Source organism: Dromaius novaehollandiae, chromosome 17 (assembly GCF_036370855.1).
Source record: "Dromaius novaehollandiae isolate bDroNov1 chromosome 17, bDroNov1.hap1, whole genome shotgun sequence".
NCBI classification, from domain to species: Eukaryota; Metazoa; Chordata; class Aves; order Casuariiformes; family Dromaiidae; genus Dromaius; species Dromaius novaehollandiae.
In genome coordinates this window covers 10,562,650-10,568,704 of record NC_088114.1, presented here as the reverse complement: position 1 = coordinate 10,568,704, position 6,055 = coordinate 10,562,650, and positions in this window count along the sequence as shown.

Below are 6,055 nucleotides of genomic sequence, written 5' to 3'. Positions count from 1 at the left end.
TGGATTATTTTGGTCATCCTGAGACTGGAGCAGCAGTCTGAGCACAGGCACTCACTGTTATTTCTGCTTTCATTGGGAGGAACTTTTGTAGTTCCTCTAATCAGATTAACAGTCTTTTCACATGTCAGGGGAATTAAGTCACCACCCTGACTCAGTAACAAGGATCTGATTAAAAGTAGTCTTCTCCCTTCAAGAGCTCAGATCATAGTGGAATTGGTATTGACCCAACTTTATTCAAAGTGTGCTGTATCTCTGATTATGAAGGACCTCACCAACATACAAACACCAACTTTCTTGCCCTCAAAGTCAGCCAATTGATCACCTGCGCTCTGTAGCTGCATGACATGATAGTGGCTCTTGGATTCTCCACTGGAGAATTCCTGTACAAAACAACAAGTTCTGATAGTCAGCTGGACCAGGAAGGGAAAATTAAGTAAGAGGGGAACAATTTTGTTGATCTGCTGGTCTCTTCCCCTAACATAGCTTCAGTATGCACTTTGCCTCATTTACCATGAGAGGATGCTGGCTCCTGTTCAACCTGGCACCCGCTGTTGCCCACAGGCCCTCTTCAGCAGGGCTGCTATGCAGCTGGATCCCTGTGCTATGTGAGTGTGTATGTGAGACCTGAGGTTTTTTTTGACCTCGGGTGCAGAATTTTGCACTTCTCTGAACTTGGAGGGTTCTGTTAGCTGAATCCTCGAGTTTCTGGAAGGCTCTGTGGATTGAAGCTCTATTCTTTTACACATAAACTACCCTTCCTAATTTAGAATTGTCTGAAACCTTGAGGGTCCAAGTGTCTCATCTGTATCATTGAGGTTTTTGAACAATATGAGCCCCACTATTGAGCGTTAGGGTATTCTGCTTCCTGCTAGCTGCCTACCAGACACGGAGCCCAGCAATTTTCAGTGCACCTAATGGTCTGTTCATCCAACTGTAATATGCTGTAGAACGCTAGGGAAGATGGTATCAATGCTCTTGCAAAAGCTAAAACACATTGCATCAACCACTCTACGTAGGCAGTTGATTCCTCACTGAAGCAATCAGGTTGGTCAGACGCGGTCTGCCCTTGTTTAAATGGTGTGGATGGTTCCTGGTTGTCTTTCTGTCCTTCGTGTGCTTTGAAATGGATCCAAGAGGGGAGGGACTGTGTGCTCTGAGAGTCTCCTCCTCCCTGCCTATCCCCGGAGTAAGTCACTGAGGTCATACCTATCCCCACCCCACATGTCCCCTTTGGAAAATCCAGGCTCTGCTACTCATTGATAGTTAATTGAATTCTTAGGCCAAGCAAAACAATGTTTTCTCTTGAAAATTAAACTGAGGACAGTCATATTGATTTTAATGGTTGTAATTACAAGAGTAATTAACAAGAACGGTACACTGGAACTTGATTAATTTGAAAGACTTCATAGATTGAAACAAATGTCTCAGTTTAAGCAAATTCTCCCCAAAGCTCTTTTTACTGACAATAAAAATATCTTTAAAAAATCTTTATGTTTTAGCCAGGGACTATTGCAGTGATTTAATTTACTCTCCTATATAATACAGGGTGTAGGACTGTCCTTAATCACACAATGCTAGTCAAACAGAAATTAACTCTTCAAGAAAACACTTCGTATCGGTAGATAGTTGTTTGTTAGTACAAGATGTAGTTGTATGTTAGGTAATATCAAAGCGTAATTAAAGTGTTAATGAAATGAAATGTTCATAGACAATCTTAGTCCCAAAGCAGACCATGTTGTGCAGGTGGGATCATGTTTGATTATCTTTTAGCATAAGAAGTCACAGTCATCAGTAGGGTGCATAGAATTTAAATACAAAACGCTGGTTGTTTGAGTTTGAACACTTCAAAGTAAACGAAATCAGGGGCAAGGACTGATGTAGGGTCTTAGGGGAGTTTTTTATTTGACTTACGTGAACATTCAGCGATTACTGAATATTGGCACTAGTGCATCAAATAGGATCCCTTTGCATGGCCCGAGGTTGAGTAACACCTCCTGCTCCCTGTGAAGGCATACGGTGCAGGCTTAATCAGTGTCTCTTCAATAATCCATCATTTCTCATCTCACAAAGGGTTGGGGATGTGCTACATATGAGATCAAAAATAACATTTCCATTTTGAAAAAACTGGAAGGTAGCCTAGCACCCTTTCTTTTATTCATGCTCTTATAAACTGTCATGTCAAATAGCCTCCTTTTACTTGTTTTTTAAAATCTTTCCTTGGCTCTATTCTCTGAAGGGATGAAAAAAGGATCTTTCCACATCAGAGAAAAAAAAAGCGTAAGGATTAAAATGGCATTTTAGGAGGGATGTACGACAAATTAGTTGAAAAACACCTCATTTTTGACAAGGAAATCATCAAAGAAATAAAGATTCGACTAACACAGAAGTATCTTTCATATTCAAGATGTTCACAGTAACAGCCCATTAAATTTCGATGCAGCAATGGGACTGTAAAAGCACCAACTGTCAGCAATTAGATTACTAGGTGAATTTTGGCGATGTGAGTTATGGTGGTGTTCCCTGACAATTAGAGGAGATGCGGAGCATCTCTGCCTTCGGTTAGCAGACAGAGGCAGGCAGACGCCTCAGCTGCAAGTTGGGAATCTGCCATTGGAAGTTTTTGCCCTCGTTAAATTTAAATTTAATGAAATGGGCATTAGTCTCGGGTGGGGGCTCTTTCCTTCACGCACGCAGACGCCTTAGTTGGAAGGTCAAGCTGTAGCTGGACCGTAGGTCTCCACGAATTCTAGTTAGCCTAAAGAGGAAGAAGTCGCCACTAAAGTTCAAACAGTTTCACCTCTGAAAAGGGCTCCGATCAGGTTGTTCGGTCCAGGTGGGGTTTTCACCACGTTTTGTCCCTTCCTCCCTCCCCTTCACTTGCTGTTTCCCAGGCGGGGCCAGGGCGGCGGTGGCCCCCCCCCGCGCTGCGGCAGCCCGAGCTGCTGCCGGGCAGGGCAGCGCCTTGGCCATGAGCAGCTCCGCTCAGCCGACGGCGTTAGCTGGGTCTCCTGCAGCGAGGGCCGAGCTGAAGTGAGTTTTGGGCTTGTTCATTTATACCATATTGCTGAATGAGACTCGCGCTGAGGCCACTAAAGGCAGAGCTGAGGGTCTGAGGTGCCCTGCGGTCATAACACCAGCTTAGTCTACGCTTGCATTGTGTATAAACCTGATTGGTTACCCCCAAATTTTACTTAGTAAAGAGCATTATAGAAAATAGGCAATATAGGTTTATCAGTCTTTAATGAAATAATGCACAGTTTTTGCATGTTCTGATTTCTGGATGTTTTTATATTAAGCAAGCTTCCCTTCTTGCCCAAATAGACTGCCGAGATTTCTAGCTCAAGCGAAGGCACCGGCAGGGCCCTTCATTCACGACGGGCTTTGCAGCCTGACAGCCGCGTACAGCCGCAGGCGCGTCCCAGCGCAGCCGGGCCGGCCGCGAGCCGTGAGCCGCTTTGCGAGTGTTACTTAACCCCAGGACACCTTTCTAACGGGATTAGGCCTGGTCGGCTTTACACCTGAGGAACGACGAGTGAGCTCCCCACGTTTAGCAGCAAAACAGTCCAGCGTCGTTGGACGAACGTCTGACAAAAATTGTCTTGCTCTTAGGGTTCAAGCGTTACTTATGCAAACCGTTGGTGAATTCAACAGCAGCCTGATTGCTGTTTGTTTAGTTAACCATCCTGCTCTGTGCCCACGGCTGTACGAGGTACACGGAGGAGCTGGGATCCTCGCAGCTCGTTACGTGGGGCGGACTGCGAACACCGTAGTTACAGCCGTGCCGGTCACAACCGCGCGCGCAGCTGAGCTTGGCGGCCTCCGTGGCTGAGCACAGGCGGGAGCCCCCGGCCCCCCCGGCCTCCGTGGCTGGAGCAGGAGCCCCCCCCGAACAGCCAGCGTCGTCACTGCACTTCTAAGGGGAAAGCGCCTCTTGTCCTTGCCGCGCAACTCAGGTATGCTGCTGGCTGAGGGAAATTTATTTTTTTTGGGGGGGGGGGGGGGCCGGGAGGGTGCTGAGCGACCTTAATAGTCAGCTCTGTTTGAACTGCATTCAAGTTATTTGTCCTTGGAAAACAGAAATCAAATAAGCTTTATTGTGCAGGAAACCTTGCTTAAAATGTTTCGCTATTGACTCATTCAGAACAATTGCTCTCCGGGAGGTGCAACACTGCGAAAAAATAAATAAATGTAGGCAGCATAGGCACTGTCTGCGCTGTTTCCAAAGACCTTGTTGGAGATCCCAGGGAAAGGCCGGGCTGTTGGGACACTGCGTGGGGCTGCCGAGGGCGGGAAGAGCCCGTTTTGCAACCGCGGATTGCTGCATCTGGGAAATGGGCCGCAGATGGGAAGCACGTGCTCGTGGCCTGGGGGACTTTCCTAGGGAAACACATGTCCCAGACAGAGGCTGGAAACCTGCGGCTGGGAAACCTGCTGGTGTTGTGACACTGACACGTCTGTCTACCTGTTGTGACGCCAGACCTGGTGCCACCTGCATGCATGTGTGTGTGTATATATATATATATATATCAAGATGCACGTATGCGATTGCATAGTGACAGCGCAGGCATTGGCCCTTGCAGCCCGGAGGCCCCTTAGCCCGGGTCCTGGGCCTCACGTCGCTGGCGAGGCAGGTGGTAGGCGGCTCAGAGCCGGGTCTGGGAAGTCCCGCAGGCACCGGGACAGACGTGGCGGCTACGAACCGTTGCGATACGCGGCGGCGGGGGCTCTGCCTCTGGGGAAGGCTGCGTCAGCGGGAGGCTTTTACAGCCTGCCCGGCCGGACCTGCCGGCGCAGGGGTGCGGAGAGGGCCCCGGCGGCCGGGACGGGCCAGCGGCAGGGCCAGCGCCGCGGGTGCAAAGCAACCGGGAAAAAGCAACCCCATGGCAACCGAGGGCCGCAGAAAGCCACCGGTCGCCAGGCCTTGCGTTAAACGGCAGGTGAGACTGGGACTTGTGTGCACCTTGGCCAGAAGGACGGACGCCCCGTTGAGCCCCGTCCCACACCCTGGTCCCGGGCTGCCGCCGCGCGCTGGCAGAGGCGGCACCGCCGCCATCCCGTCCCCGCTGTGCCGCCCCGGTCCGGGCTGGGCGAGGAGACGCGGCTGCTCCCGGCTTGTTTCTGCCCGCGGGCGCTGCCGTCGCCTCCTCGTCCCGAGCTCACCGACCGCTTCCAGCGGGCGCCGGCTCCCGGGACGGCACGGCCCACGGGCGGGTGCAGGGTCCTGGGGGTGACACCCCCACCCCCCCCCCCAGCTGCGGTTTGCCTGCAGCAGCCAACTTCCCGCCCCCTTTTTTCCATTTTTTATTCTTTCTTCTTCCTCAATTCCCTGCTTTTCGATGACAGGCCAAAGGCCGCGGTGTTTTGTTTTTTGTCATTCCTCGTCTTTGCCCTCCCCAGTGCCGGTGTCACGCCAAGGGCAGCGTTAACAAACCCGTGACCAGGCCCAAACCTCGGGCCTCGGTGCTGGGCTCCTGGCGGGGTAAATGGCAGAAAAGCGGGGGGGGGGGGGGGGGGGGGGGGGGCAAACCGCAGCCCCGAGCCCCGCTGGCCCCATGCACCCCTCCGCGGGCTCCAGGGCAAAATCTAATGGGCGTTATTGTAGCAGTCGGGTTTTTCTCCCCAGGTTTCCATAGCGTGATGTTTCTTGCAGTGGAGCAAGGCTGGAGCTGGAAATCAATGTATGATGCCCTTTAATCACCTGCCTTCAATGCACGAAAACAGACTGTTTTCCTCGCGTTTTTCGGTGTTTGCCGAAGCGCAGACTTTGCTCGGGCAGCCGGCTCCCTTGGCAGCCGAAACCCACAGCGCCGGGCAGCAGCTGCCTGAGTTAGTCATTAACTTGACCCATTTGTGCCGTGTTTTGCAGCTAAACCACATAAATATGACACCCCCCCCCCCCCAAACCGCAAGCGCTGTGCTCAGCCGGCTCCCAGCACCGCTGCAAACAGAAACAGCCCCGCTGGCAGCGAGACCTGGCTGCTCCTCCGGCCTCCCGCGCGCTGCAGCCTCCGCGCCCGGAGACCCGCACGAGCCTCCTGATGGCACGGAGGCTCGT